The sequence below is a fragment of the Megascapheus bottae genome, unplaced genomic scaffold, assembly GCF_031878675.1.
Source record: "Megascapheus bottae isolate mThoBot1 unplaced genomic scaffold, mThoBot2.hap1 HAP1_SCAFFOLD_118, whole genome shotgun sequence".
Classification (NCBI taxonomy): Eukaryota; Metazoa; Chordata; class Mammalia; order Rodentia; family Geomyidae; genus Megascapheus; species Megascapheus bottae.
This window is the reverse complement of record NW_028327300.1, coordinates 380631-396257: the sequence shown is the minus strand read 5'-3', so window position 1 is coordinate 396257 and position 15627 is coordinate 380631. Positions and strand designations below refer to the sequence as shown.

Below are 15627 nucleotides of genomic sequence, written 5' to 3'. Positions count from 1 at the left end.
CCCTGTGTCCCACCATTTCAGTGCCCCTCTCCCTCCCCCAAATAGATAACATACATACCAGACAAAAGGTACAGAAATCACAAGTGGTGGCAAAGGAGAAAACAGACAAACATCAAAAAGACAAAAGGCAAAAATCAAAAGGCAAACAGCAAAAACCAAAGTCTTATCTCCATCTCTTGTAGTTCATTTCTATAAATCGTATTTCTGTATGATCATATGCACATAGCTATTGAGTTTTTTGATCTAGAATGTGCCTATAATTCTCCAAGTAAAAACATTGGAAAGTAAAAGACAAAAATTCACTAGGATATGATAAAGTATACAGGACTGTGAACACTCACACTGTAAGACCAGAGGAGGATATTATTATTCTTCTCTTCCAAAATCTCACTATATAATAAGCACTGGTATTTCTTGGCATGGTGGCTTTGAAGGCTCCTGGGCATCACGTCATTTCTATATACTTTAAAGCCAAATCAACTCTCATCTCACCTTACCCTCTCTCCTGTATTTCTAAAATAGCTGCACAAATGGGGGTTTAAAGTGTTAAAACTATGACTGGAATTAAGAAAGGGAAACTAATGTGTGTGTCCAGTCTTAGAGATCAAGAACATGCACAAGCATTGACTTGACTCATTTAAATCTTGATGTTTTCAAGCAGTTCCTATGTTGCTCTGAGTGTCTATTAATACCGAGTACCCGCTCTGCCTCACTCAGCCTTCACATTACTACACCATTTCTTTTCCAGTTAGTTTACCAGATCAATATAAAGTTAAAAATGCTGATGGAACTATTTGAAATGGAAGACTAGGAGACTTAAGGGGGATTATGTAGGCTCTCAGAAATGATTTGAAGAGTTAAATCTCTGTTGGCTTTAGAAAGATTTTTAAAATTGACATTCTGGCACATTGCTTCAAGGACATAACAACTTTGAAGTACAACAACCGAAATGATAATGCTAAAAAGAAAATATCTACTCTAGGACAGCAAAAGGCTTAAGGTAATTTGTCCCAGTAATATGTTTTAAAAACTGTACTCTCCATGATTTGGAGATACAAATGAAACTTTATTACAGAATATGGAATTCATTCTTTGCTCTGATGGGAATACTGGCCCTACAAAGAAAAAATACAATATTGTTATAAATTTTAAAAAGTTAAAAGTAATACAATGGCAAGCCCTCAAATCTGTCCACTAAGAATAAAACTATTGATTGTATACTTACTAAATTTAATCTGAAAAGCCTCAGAAATGTTGAATTTCTCTTTTTAGGCCCAGCCTAAAAACACTTTTTCCCTTATTTGGACATTATGTTATTTAAGATGCAGTAATTTAAACAAGAGAAACACAACCCAAATTTACTTTACATAAAGAAGAAAGTTTACAGCTCATGTCCTGGAACGACAGTAGGTTGGGATATGATTTCCCAAAAGGTCAATAATGTCTCACAGTTTTGACAGTTTTCTCATTATCTTGCATTTCTCCTCCTTGTTCTGTTTATTCTTTGGAACCCTCTACTACACCATCCTAACAAGCTTCTAACACCAATACCCTTTGAAATAAAGACAACTGCCTCCCAAAAGTTTGATGAGAGACTCTGGAAGTTAACTTATTGCCTTATTGGGGGCAACAAGTCAAACTCAATCATTTTGATCAAATTTTTGGTTCATATTTCTGTACTATTACATCAATGTGTGGTACTAGTTTTAAGGCATGGACCATTACGGATATTGTTTTTTTCTATCTAAACATTTACCCATATCTATAAATTCTAATCTGCTTTGGTTGTTTTTGACAGACACAAATAAAATGACTTTCAAAATTATATTACTACTTGATTTGTAAAATGTACTATATTATCCATCACAAAACAGTACTATATATAATCAACAGTTAACTAAAATATGGCCAGGCACATGCTCATTCCAATAATCCTAGCTACCCAAGACGCTCACATATGAGGACAGGAGCTCAAAGCTAGCACGGGCAGGAAAGCCCAGGAAATTCTTATCTCCAATTTGCCACCAAGAAATCAAAGGCAGAGCTGTTATACAAGTGGCTGAGTATTAACATCAAGTGAAAAATCTAGTGGATAGCAGCCTGACATCAGTTCAAGGCCCAGATACTGGCATACATACACAAAAAGTTAATTAAAATATAATGAATCAATATCAAACCATGTAATCATAATTCAAACTATATTTGCTTCCCTGACTTTTCCAGATATGATGAAGGTTGAATATTCTCCACATAGTCACACTGTTTGAGAGAGCTAATAGGCAAAGCAATATCACTGAAAACTTTTGTGCAAAAGTTTCAAGCCTAATATTAATTTATTTAAAATGTTTGAGAAAGTTTGCATAGAAAATCTAGACAAATTAAAAAAAATATTATTTGGTTTTACCCCACTTTCTCAAAACTCCTTATATTCGATAGCAGAAGAAATGGAACGGTACAGCATTAACTTATGCACATATCAGCTGTTTCTATCTTAACTAGGAAGCACTGTTTCATCTCTTATCAGACACAAAATGGATTGAAAGTTAATTGGAAAAGTATTTCAGAAGAAAAGTGGTAGAGAAAGGTCTAATAGGTTTTTGAAGATGTAAAGATTCATATTTTTATGTTGGAAAGGATACCAAACCAGAGAAAAGTTTCTAGTTAAGAACACAGTGAATATTTTTAATGTATGAAAAACCTAGCTACAATACAGCAAAATAATAATAGTAATAATAATAATAATAAATCTACAGTTCCACTATACCTAGCAGGTCATGAAATATTTGTGATAAGCTTGAACAACCACTTTTTCATGAACTTAATAATTTTTTCTTTTCTTTTCTTTTTTGGTTAGTCTTGGGTCTTGAACTCTGGGCCTGGGCGCTGTCCCTGAGCTCTTCACCAAATAAAGGTTATACCCTTTATTTTAAAAGCTATACCTTTTCAAATTAACATTAAAACTTATACCACTTCTGCTTTTCTGGTGGTTAATTGGAGATAAGAGTCTTACAGACTTTCATGCCCAGGCTGGCTTTGAACTACAATACTCAGACCTCAGTCTTCTGAGTGGCTAGGATTACAGGTGTGGGTCACTAGCTCCTAGCTTAATCTTTTTTGCTAAGTACTCACTTTGTTTTCAGATGAGGGACTGCTTTCCCAAGAGCCCTCTTTGTCTATTGATATCACCTCAAAAACCTTCTTCTTTTCAGTCACCATCTGTGGCTGCCTGCCTAGATATTATATATTCTTCCTGACCCCTGGAACTTGATCTGCATATATTATCATTGTGCATATAGTAGTTGTGTAGTTCTTTTTTTGCCAGTCATGGGCTTGACCTCAGGGCCTGGGCACTGTCCTTGGACTTTCTCAAGGCTCAGCACTCTACCACTTGAGCCTCAGCACCACTTCCAGCATTTTTCTATGTATGTGGTACCAAGGAATTGAACCCTGGTCTTCATGCATGCTAGGCAAGCACTCTGCCACTAGACTGTTGCCATTATTATTTGAATGGTGTTGGGTGTGTCTGGTGTTTACAGAGGAAATGGGTGTAGGAATCTGAGTGGATCAGGTCAAGAAATTTTCCTTTTGTGTGGTGAGTACTATGGAATTAGCGTCAAGCATTGACCAGCAACTGACCTTTCTCATGGGACCTGGAACAGAATTTCCTCTGCTGTGATGGACTCCATACTGACAGACATAGCCACACCCTAGACTTCAAGAGTTTAGGTGACCTATCACCAGCTTTGATCAATTTTGTGAAAGACAGGCTGTTCACCCTGGCATTTGCAGACAATTACCAAATATAGTGATACTCATGGAGACATTTAGCTTGTCGACTGCTTCACAGATAGGTTTTTCTGCTCATAAGTATTTCACTGTACAGCTGTCATTAAGACCTAAATGCTCAGGCTTACAGAATACACATTATTCTCACTTATTTTATTGTGTCAAAGTGGTTATGTGGTGCTTCTGTATTTCCTGAATAAATATCAGTTTTAAAGTATAGCCGTCTTTCAAAAAATGTTTTTGTTTTTAAGCTCACACCTGTAATAGTAGCTACTCAGGAGGCTTAGGTCTTGAGGATCATGGTTCAAAGCCAGCCCAGGCAGAAAAGTCCGCATGAGACTCTTCTCTCCAATTAACCACTCAAAAACCAGTAGTGGAGCTGTACCTCAAAATGGTAGAAAAGAGAGCTCAGGGACACCCACCATCTAGGTTTTGAGTTCACACCCCATGACTGACTTAAAAAAAAAGTTTAATTTTGCTGATATTCCCAGAATTAATTCTATTTTGACCTTTTGGGACAGTGGGCTGGTGGGCTGGAGGACTTTCAGTCTCTCTGGATCTCAACACTATGATTATGGATGCAGGAAGGCGTCTCTAGGGATTATGGGTAAAACCTATACTCAATAAACACCTAGGTCCTGTAATAACTCTGTAGGTTCCTATCCTTACTGTGCAAAGTCATCATAAACATGGCAACTTATGACAGTATACAAACAATAATAGAACTCAAGAAAACAGCACTGTTTTCTAGTACCTTTTCTCTAAAAAAAAAAAAAAAAGGTGGGGCAGTGGCAGTGGCTCAAGTCTATAATTCTAGCTACCTGGGAGCCAGAGATTGGAAGATCAAGATTCAAGGCTAGTCTAGTTCAAAAAATAAATAAATAAATTGTTTCTGAGATTCCATCTCAACAGTGGTACACCCTGGGGAAGCATAACGAAAAGGATTGCAGTCCAGGCTGGCCCAGGCATAAAGCAAAATCCTATCTGGAACATAATCAAACCAGCAAGTGGTCGGCAGCGTGATTCAAGAGATAGAGCACCTGTCTTTGCAAGCTCAGAATCCTGAGTTCAAATCCTAGCATTGCAAACTAAAAAGCAAAAACAAGAGCAAAAGCGTGTGTCCATGCCTGGCGTGCCATTCACTGGCAGCAGAAACTCAGAAGGAGGCGGGAGTTGTAAGACAGGATAGGAACATTTAGTTTAATTGCCTGGGGAGGGTCAGAAACAACTCTTTGTTCAGCCCCACCAAGCTAATTAGTTGAAAAAACAACATTCTCAGCCCATAAACAAGAGTCTTTTTTTTTCTATAAGCAATTAGGAATGACCCTAATCTTATTCACTTAAACATACATCCCACAGCAAAGCTGGAAAGACACCAAAGCATTGGAAAGACACCAAAGTTGAGGCTGCACAACTGCCTTTGTGAATCCTCAAAGCTTCCCAATGAAAGATCAACTGCCCTTCCTTCGAAGATTTTCTTCTTTGCTTTCTCCTGAGCATAAATTTCCAGATGTGCAGCAGGTGACAGCAGGAAGCCAGAGTTCTAACCCATCATACTAACCCAGCCCTTCCCCTGCCCAACCTCACACCTCACACATTGCTCCCTACTGGACAGTTTGCATTGTCTCTGCCTTCTGCCAGCCTGGAAATACTGTGAGGCCCAGTGAAGAGCCATCACCTGCCATCTGAGTGCTCTACTGCTTTACACAGGGAAAGGATGAAGCAAACTATTGTTGAATAAACCAATGGAGGATGGATGGATGGATGGATGGATGGATATGAAAGGAAGGAAGATAGATGGATGATGGATAGAAGGATAGGGAATGGATAGGATAGATGATGGGTGGAAAGGTTAAAGAGAGGAAGAAAGGAAAAAGGAGGAAAGAGGAGGACGGGAGTTTCTTTAATAGGGAATAAAGAGATCATTTGTTAGTATAAAGATTTGCAAATGATCACAGCAAATAACACTTCAAATGGGAGAGAGGGGAGAAGAGGAAGGGGGGGGGAGAGGGAGAGAGGAGGGGTGAGGCTGGTGCTCCAAGGTTGAGGGGTAACTTAAAAAAATAATCCAACTAACTGAAAGAATGACTGGTGCAGCCAGGAGCAGAATTCAAATTTTGGAGCTCTATTCTCCCAGCTGGGCACTTAAGAGTTTGGCTCGTGTGGTGGTGGCAGTTCACGGAGAGTTCAAATCCCCTCACAGACACGTGTGGGTGAATAAGTGGCATAGTCTTTCTTTCTTCCAAGTGCTTGATAGAAGCTTCCAGATGTATGGGGGTGTGCATAAGAGAGCCTCGAGTGCTCCACTCTCGATGGAGTCTATAAATATGCATGTTGGGTATCATGAATCATTTAGAGCTGGCTTGGTTGCTTTTCTTTTCTTTCTTTCTTTCTTTCTTTCTTTCTTTCTTTCTTTCTTTCTTTCCCTTCCTTCCTTCCTTCCTTCCTTCCTTCCTTCCTTCCTTCCTTCCTTCCTTCCTTCCTTCCTTCCTGGCTATCTAACTTTATTCTTGAAACTTCTTGCTAAGTTTGAAAGGACACCAAGGCGGAGAGAAATGTAGTTACCAGCGAGCTTGAGGCTTAGGGGTGAACACTTGGGCTCTTTCACCACTTTCAGAATTTGTTATCTCCGCTTATTTCGCTTTGGACTTTGAGTTTACTTCCCCTCGTGGGGGCTCTGTCTCCACGTCAGAACAAAGGGATACTAAGTCCACGCAGTGTGTGGATATAAAACACTAGTACAGCAGACAGAAGGAGCACGCAGAATGGCTGGCCTCCTTCCTTTCCTCGTATGACTCTAGTCCACAACCAAATCTAACTACATCATACGACAGCCAGGCCTCAAAGGTTAGCAATTACCAGTCAATAAATATTGCTCAAATAGAAAGTAATGGAGGAAGCTGCTTCTGACAGGGTCTCAGCCAAGCTATGCTACAGTAAGAAAACACTAAGTCTGTTGTTTTCATATCCTATGCTCTCCCTTCTTCCTCCCTTTTTCTCTCTCTCTCCTTCCCTCCTTTCTTCCCTCCCCCCTCCCTCCCTCCTCCTCCTCTCCTTTTCCCTCTCCCTCTCTTCTGGTGTAAGACTTGAACCCAGAACTTCACATATGCTAGCCAAACATGGGACTACTTGTGTCACACCCCATCCCTAGATACTGATTGTTTTATTTTTGTGTTTTTGGAGACAGAGTCCCTCTACTACCTTTATCTGAGTTGGCCTTGGTCTTGTGATTCTCTCAAGTAGCTGGAATGACAGATTTGTGGTACTATACCTGGCTATCATAAATAACCTCTTCCATCCTCATACTTTGTGTTTGCCTGGATAGCTTTGTCACCCCCCTCCAGTCCACCCCCAGGGTGTTGTTCTAGAAACTGCCATCATAGAAAAAAAAAACATTAACCTACCATCGATGGTCCACAGGTAAACACCTGACCCAATCAGAGTCCTCCTCTGAGATCGGGATACTGGGAACTTGTATTGATTGTATTGGTTTGCCAGATCAGCTTGAGACCTGCTGATATCTGTGTCTACTTTCACATGGACACATAGATATCATATGATATTCTCCCACAGAGGAGTGGAGAATGCCAGTCTAAGTGAAGAGATTGGGTAGGAAAAGGCGATTCAAAGATAAGACGAATTGATAGAAGAGGTGGGCGTGGAAATGTGGAAAAGTCCCAGTTTCCACTCAGACACATGACCTGCTCACGTGCCTTCCACGAATCACCCCAGTATTCTGATTTCCTGAAACTCACCATGTTTCTGTCACAACCAAGAGTCAAGGTCTGCCAACTTTAACGTTTTGGTTAAGTTCAAAATAATTTCAAATTACTCTTTTATTTCAGATCATTTCCATGTGAATTCTTGCCCACTAAGAAAACAGGAAGAATGGTTTTCTAGAACCATCCACTCACCCCCACCCACCTACCTACAGAGTATACCTCACTCAGACCAGTGCCCCAGCTAAGGACTGGAAGCTACTCTGTCTACATTCTAACAGCTGGCTCCTAGTGCCTCTCCTGAAGGAATGGCTTCTACCTGTCACTGCATGTGGGCTGGTTCAGTTTGGAATTGGAGTGGGGGAGAGTGAGGGATAGTTTAGAACCAGAGCGGAAGATCTCCTTTCAAGCAACTGACCTCACTCAATGAGAACAAGGAGAGCCAGCAAGGTCAGTATGTGAACTTGGCCTATATCCAAGGAACATATACAGTCTCCACTCAAACCTTTCTGTCTGGAATATAATAGGCCCTGAGAGACAGCCTATGAGCCAGTGAACTTGACCCCAACAGCCATCCTTCACTTTTCTCACCTCCAACACCCTCCCCCGCAAACTTCTTCCCTCTCCATTAAGTGTCCCTGGCCCTAAAGCTGTCACACCTTCCCAGGAAAGGAATCATTTCTAGTTTCATGTTGCATAATATGAAGCAAGGATTTGAGGACAATGGTTTCAAATCTAATTATGGTACTACATGGACCTCCTGTCTGACCTCGGCTTTCAAGATCAATACAGATGTTTTGTCTGTTTCCATCATCTGGGTAGTTTTCAAACCAAAGTTAAGTTTACTCCCAGGTTCAGTGCTGAGTCTTTCTAGAAGAGAGCCCTTCCATATAGAAAGGGCACACTACCATCTAATGGGGCATCTTGGCCTTCAAAACTTTCTGGTAGGATCCATGTTCCCAGCCACCCCCTCTCCTCCCCCCCCCACAGATGGGCACTAAAAATATTTGTAGGGTGAATTAAAGGGAACGAAGGTAGTTAGAAATTTTGTTAGTGTAAACTGGGTACCAGTGGCTCATGCCTGTAACACTGGCAACTCAGGAGGCTGAGATCTGAGGATCTGAGGTTCAAAGTCAGCCCAGGCAGGAAAATTTATGAAACTCTCATGTCTAATTAATACTGTGGCTTAACCAGAGAGTTCTAAGCATCAATCAACCAATCATTCAGTCAGTCAATCTAAGGGTCAGCACCCAGGTTCTGAGTTCAACACTCAGTTCTGGCATGTGTGTGAGCATACTTTTGTGTGTGTGCGCGTGTGTTTATGCATGTGTACACACACACGCACACACACATAATCTTAACAGAGCATACATTTTTTTTAAAACCAGGTTCAGAAAAGTTGGATGTCTTGCTCAACATCACACAGCTCATGTGGCAAGATTGGAACTCTAGGTAATCAGTGGTTGATCACCTATTACTGGTGTCCTGCTTGACATGGAGGCTAATAATGCTAACATTCATTAACTCTACCAAGAATCTCATAATTTAAAAGAAGACCAAGGGATGAGTACATTTGTATAATGGTTACTACTGATTGCCATTATTGACTGAGTTTCGTGCCTGTAACCCCATCCTCCCATGCATATACATTCTCATGTAATCCGTCTTAGAATGGTATGAGAGGACAGATGATACTTTACAAGTAGGGAAACTGAGGCACAGAAAGTTCAGTTGTTTCGCCTGGGTCACCACACAAGTCCACAGCCACTCAGTAGCTGGACCAAGGTAGACCCCAGAGACCTGTGCTCTTTGCCTTGAGCATTGACATCCCCAGGCATAAGATGGGAAGCATGATCTTCAAGAACCATTTTTTTGCCAGTCCTGGGCCTTGAACTCAGGGCCTGAGCACTGTCCTTGGGCTTTCTCAAGGCTAGAGCTCTACCACTTGAGCTACAGCACCATTTCTGGCTTTTTTCTATGTATGTGGTACAGAGGAATTGAACCCAGGTCCTTGTGCATGCTAGGCAAGCACTCTACCACTAGAGGACTCCTGGCCCAAGAACCATTTTTTTAAGGCAGGCTGTACATCCAGTGTCCTGCATGGACTGCCAGGAGATGCAGCAAACCCAATGGACTTGATGAGACTCAACCTCAAACCTACCAAGTGCCCATGCCATGTGGTGGACACACAGAGGGCAGGTCAAAGAGGGAAACAAAGAGACCTATGCCAGCGTGAACTGGGTGGAAGCCACAGGAAGACCACAACGGCACAATGACAGAAGTAACTCCCATTACTCTGCTGAGACTCTGGGCATTCATCACAGCAGAGCAAGAAATGGGGTGCCCAGGACCTAGAAAAGACCCAGGACCCTAGCAGCAGACAGCGTTGGAGCCTTTCACCTGGAAGGTCTTTGGAGCCATTTGGATTCCTTTTCCAATGATCTTCCTGGTGTGATAATACACATTCTCATTCACACATTGCCTTGTGGATCCTTCTTGATGTTCTTCCCTTACGTGGAATGCCAGAAAACATACTGACCACCACAGGACAGGGTGGCCCAATGGCATTGTCTAGCATACACAATGCCCTGGGTTCAATTCCTTAGTACACAGAAAAAGCCAGAAGTGGTGTTGTGGCTCAAGTGGTAGAGAGCTAGCTTTGAGAAAGCTCAAGGACAGTGCCCAGGCTCTGAGTTTAAGCGCCAGGACTGGCAAAAAAAAGGAAAAAACAACTGACCACATAGAAGGTACTTAACAAGTGTCTACTGGTTGGCCAAAGGACTGCCCACCCAGGCCTACCTGGCACTGGTCATTTTAGAGCTGTCTAAGGAATCGATTTTATTTCAAACAGGTTGTAAGATACTATTTTCTTTTCTTTTCCTTTTTACTCTTCCTTGACAATGAAGTGCCTTTGAAAGTTCCTAAGTGATAGATATTATCCTACAATCAAATGTTACCCTGCTGTTTGATATCTATTCAAATCCAGTCTGGGCTAACTCTCATGTGCCAGATGCTTGGGTTGAACTAAGTTTGCTGAATCTTCAAAACAACCCTGAAAAGGGGGGGGGGAAGAGAAGTGGCAGGGGAGGGGGAGGAAGGGGGAAATTCTATCGTCTGTTTTCCTAGATAAGGGAACTGAGGCACGTGCGTGAGTTTATTTGTTCACAACATGGTGGACCTGAACTTGAGCACATAAGTGAGTTCACCAGCTCATAAATGGCTGGGTAAAGGTTTCACCTCTGTTCTCTTTGCCCCAGAGCCCTGGCTCTGTCACCTCCATAGAAGCTCCTGGAAATGTCTTGGTGATAAACATCCAGATGACCATGGCTGTGATAACTTTGTACTGGCCAACACCTATCACCTTGCTCTATCCTATGTAGGTGTCCACCTCATCACTTAAAAGAACAACTTCATTTGCTCAGCAGAGCCTCTGTGAAGCAAAGTTCTTTTTTTTTATCCTGAGGAAGAAGCCGAGACTAACAAGGTGGAGACTTGATCTCCACAGGGATGGGAGTTCAAGTCACAACCAGTGGCCTCTAGATCAGATGCCATCTACCTGGTTGGGAGTGGAGGCTCCAATCTCAGCGCACCACTCTCAGCTCAACCCATCCCATCCCTCCTCCACCCAGAAAGAACAAAAGGAAACCTTCCCTGGAAGCACCAAGCAAAGATGTCAGCATCCTGTGTCGCCATAGCAACCAGCCCTCCTCCATCTCCTCAGGAGGAGGGGGGGGGAAGCAAAAGTCAAACTGAGCCTCCTGTGGAACATTCTGTGGGTAAACACCAGGACCAGTGTGTTTGGGCCTCTGTTTTCTCACGTCAATAGGGTGAATCATTCTTGGAACAGGGGCTGGGAAGCTGACCAGGTTCCTAAGTAGATAAGGTTAATGGTGCTCTTCCAGAGATGGCGGGGTCACTTTGAAAATTAATCCTGTTTTATTTTATTTTCTTTCCTCTAGAATGTGGGCTTATACATGAGCAGATTCAAAATCAGAGAAGAGAAGCCAACAGCAGTTCCTGGCAAGGGATCTGTAAGCATTACCACATCCCCTTTTAGGCTGACATCATCTTATTGCCCATCTCTTGGCAAGGTCTTGTCAACTTGAAGATTGGCAGATAGGAGAAAGAACACAGCAAGAAACCAAGGGATGTGAAAGCTTGGTGCCACTGTGTTCACAATGTCTAACCTGAGTCCTGGTGGAGGCCTTGCTCATTCCTAGTCTAGTTACAGACTGCAGCTATGAGCAATGATTTGGTTTGGGGCTCAGGGGTTGTTGGGGGGAGTGCTTTTGTTGCCAATATTTGATCTTGGTAGGAGAGGACGTGGAAGCTGAGGTTAGAAAGACAAGAAGCAGTAAGCTATAGGACCATGTAGAAAGAACATCTCAGACCAAAGTCATAAGCAGGTTCCAGGGTAATAACTACTCTCTCTGGATGGAAGTGGGTAGTGGGCTCTATAAGAGAAGTGTGGGGGTGGGGGGTATGGATAGGACATGGAAACTGTGGTGGAGGGGGGAGTGAACTAGGAATGTGATGGAAGTTTTATGCTAAATATTGTGTGAAGTCATTGGCAAATTCTAAGGCAAAGCAAAGGGAAGGGGCTATGTTATTCTCAGAGCCTGGCCTATATAACCAGTACTCAAACATGGGATGAATGAGCTGAGATAATGCACAGAAGTGTTTTTCAAGCAGTGAAGTATTGCAGAAAATTTTGAGATCACAAAACTATTGCAGACTTCTAGGTAGCAAGGAGGGAAAGCGAGAAGCATCTGATTCGTAGAACACCCCATCCCTGTGAAAATCACTCCGAGCCACATCAAGATGCAAAGCTGGCAAGAGCCCCACCCTCACAGACTTCTGAAGAAATCACCAGCAAGGAATTCTTTCTTGTCCACCAGAGACAGAACAGGAAGGTGAAGAAGGGCAGGGCAGGGGGGTGGAGAGGGAAAGCCCTGAGAGCTGAGATCTGTGTGGCTCTGGTGTGGAGGAAGTAGGTTCTAATGAAGTACTGACTTCCCCACTGACCTCTTCTCCACAATGCAGCTGCTTTATTAGAGCCACTTGGTGGCTGGGATAGCCAGAGTTGTGACTGAAGAAGGAATGAACAGTGGGACCTTGTTGCAAAGAAGATGTGAGCTGGAAAGTGGGGGGAAGGGTAGTTCAGGATACAGGGTGTGCCACACACACACACACGCACGCACACACACACACACAGAGCAGCAGTTTGGAGCAGTAGAAATTTTGTCCTTTGGCTCATGTTGAATGTGCTGTTTGGAAATGCCATGCTAAGGAATCCATGGTTGTAACAAATTCATGGATACATTTTCACTTTCATGTCAGGGAGACAAAGAGCTGGACTCTGCCCACGCTTAGCTATAGCCGGCAGGTTTCAGCACTCTGGACAGCAGCCAGGCGGGTTCATCAGCCCTCCCTTAGGTGGTGATGAAGATTCACCAAGACTCCCAGGCTCAATGGGGAAAGCCAGGAAAACCCACCCATAGTGTCAATTGGCAAACATCAAGCCTTGCCTGACCCTGTTTCCATTTCCAAGAGATTTAAAGAGGAATTAAAATCCAACAATCTGGGATATAGGAAAATAATTTCTTACCGTACTTGAAATGTGCCGTTGCACTAAAATTACATGGAAAGTGCACATATTTTCAAAAGATTTATGATGAGAAAGAGGAGGAAAAACTCTAAAAAGCAGTTGGTAGGCTGTCAATAAAACTCAAAGAAACATGAACTTGTTGAGAAGTGGTTAAATAAATGGAACTACCTTCATATGGTAGAATACTATGCAGTCATTAAAACTGTTTCCAAAAACTCAACAATGACCTGGAGAAACACTTCAAGTACCAATTTTGAAAATGAGGGCTTTTTAAAAACAATATATAATGCAGAATCTCAATCTATGCATGAATGTTCACAATAGCTTAATTCCTTCCTTTCTTCTCTCTTTCCTTCCCTTTCCTCTTCTCCCCTTTCTCCACCATCCCTCTTCACCTCCCTTCTCCCCTCTCTCCTCCTCCCTTCAGCCCCTCCCATTTTCTCTAGGGTTTGAACTCAGGGCCTTTCAATATGCTATGCAAATGGCATACTACTTGAACCATGCCCTTTTTTTGTGGTTGTTTTTAAGATAAGGGCTCACTTTTTTTTGCCATCTTTCTATCTATACTTCCCAGGTTGACAAATGTGTACCACCATTACTATCTTTGTCAAGACGATGTCTTAAACTTCCTGCAGGGCCAGCATTGAACTATATATAATCTTCCCAACCGATGCCTATTGAGTAGCTAGATAGTGGGCAGCAGACCCTACACTAGACTATCAGCTTTGTACATGCTGTATGATTCTGTTTATATACCTTTTTGAAAATTATAGTTACATATGCACTTATGGGGTACAAAATGGTATGAGCGTTGGATGACTAAGTCAAGCTAATTAATAGAGGAGTTGTCTCAAAAGTGTTCAGGGAGTTTTTGTGAGAGCATTTGCAAATGTACTCTCAGTGATCTGGAAATGTACCTATGCTCAAGTATTAGCTATTTCACCAGGTTCTGTAACAGATCTCCAAAATGAATAATAAATAATTCATGCTTACTCCTTCTGTCTAACCAAGGCTTTATGCCTTATGATTGGCCAATGGCAAGACTAAAGAGAAGCAAATTGGAGTGTTCCAGAGCCTGCAGATGGAGTAGAGGTTGTGAGGACTGGGGCAACACCAGGGTGTTGATTTCTGTATTTGGGTTTTGTCTGGCCCATGCCTGTATGTGTCAGATAAAACTACAGATAATCTCTCTCTCTCTCTCTCTCTCTCTCTCTCTCTCTCTCTCTCTCTCTCTCTCTCTCTCTCTCTCTCTCTCTCTCTCTCTCTCTTCCTCTCTCCCTCTCTCTGTCTCTCTCTTTCTCCCACCCCCTGTTTCTCTCTCTCTCTCTCTCTCTCTCTCTCTCTCTCTCTCTCTCTCTCTCTCTCTCTCTCTCTCTCTCTCTCTCACACACACACACACACACACACACACACACACACACACACACACACTTCCATGCACCAAGGAGCTCATGCTAAATGATGGTCAATGCTCAATCAATCAAATCTGTGACCAGGGAAACCTTATTTTACACAACCAATGTAAATTTCTTGGTGTTGAGGTTGTGTCAAGGTTATATTCAATGGCACAGTGAAAAAACTGAGCCAAGGGCACGAGAGACGTCTTTTTTTTTCAAACTTCTTACAAGCCTATAATTGTTTCAAAGTTAAAAGTTAAGGGTAGCAGTACATGCTAAAGACACCTCAGTTTTGCTTTAAAAGATTAAAGAAAAAGAAATGCAAATTTTAGCTGAAAGGAAACATTTCATTATATTAACTGTGATGGGGATTTTTTTGAGAGTTAATGGAATAATGGTCATTTACATATTCTTTCTTACCCATATTTTCTTTTCTAATTTTCTAGGGTAAATATATATCACTGTGGGAATCCCAGAGGGATTGAGGAATATTTGATGGAGGAAAATAAATACATGCCAGGCAATAAAAACATATAACTATTATTTGTTTAAAAAGAGACTGACTAAAAATGTATAAAAGGCAGAGAAGAAAAAACACTGGAAATACAAAAATTTAAGAGCAAAATGGAATTATCCGTTAAACACAATGGGAAACCATGGGGTCTAAAACCAATGCTGTGCAGGACCAATGCAAAAACCTTGCTCAGAAGACAGTCAAAGAACAATGACACAAAATCATCATCAATAAAACAGAAGATGTGGGGAACCAAATTTAGAGATTCAGCATGCCGCCAACTGGTGTTTCTAAAAAGCAACCCTTTAAAAAAAATAGGACAAAATCAGAGAGATAAAATGGAAAAATACCTTCCACATTTCTGGATGACCCAAATTCATCATTTGAATAGAGACCATGAATGCCACTCGTTAGAAATAATCCCATAACTGTTCTAGAATTTCAAGGGCAAATTCAAAAGTTTGTTCCACATAGCTGGGTGTAGCAAGCTACAACAAGACAGCACACAACAAGATGGCTTACCTAGAAAGACTAAAATGCCACACTGGGCTCACACTTTTCTCCTACAGCATTAAGTTTGAGGAGGGAGGGTTTATTTTTCTT

At 41.9% G+C, this 15627-nt stretch overlaps 1 long non-coding RNA gene across 1 annotated transcript in view; it reads left to right on the top strand.

Annotated features, from left to right (window-relative positions):
• The window catches only part of LOC150040143 (uncharacterized), a 50817-nt gene extending 38491 nt beyond the window's left edge, over positions 1 to 12326 (top strand). The window contains exons 4-5 of the long non-coding RNA XR_016534061.1: positions 11465 to 11536; positions 12240 to 12326. This is a non-coding gene — a long non-coding RNA (uncharacterized LOC150040143). The remainder of the gene's footprint in view (positions 1 to 11464; positions 11537 to 12239) is intronic.
• The last annotated feature ends 3301 nt before the right edge of the window (positions 12327 to 15627 follow it).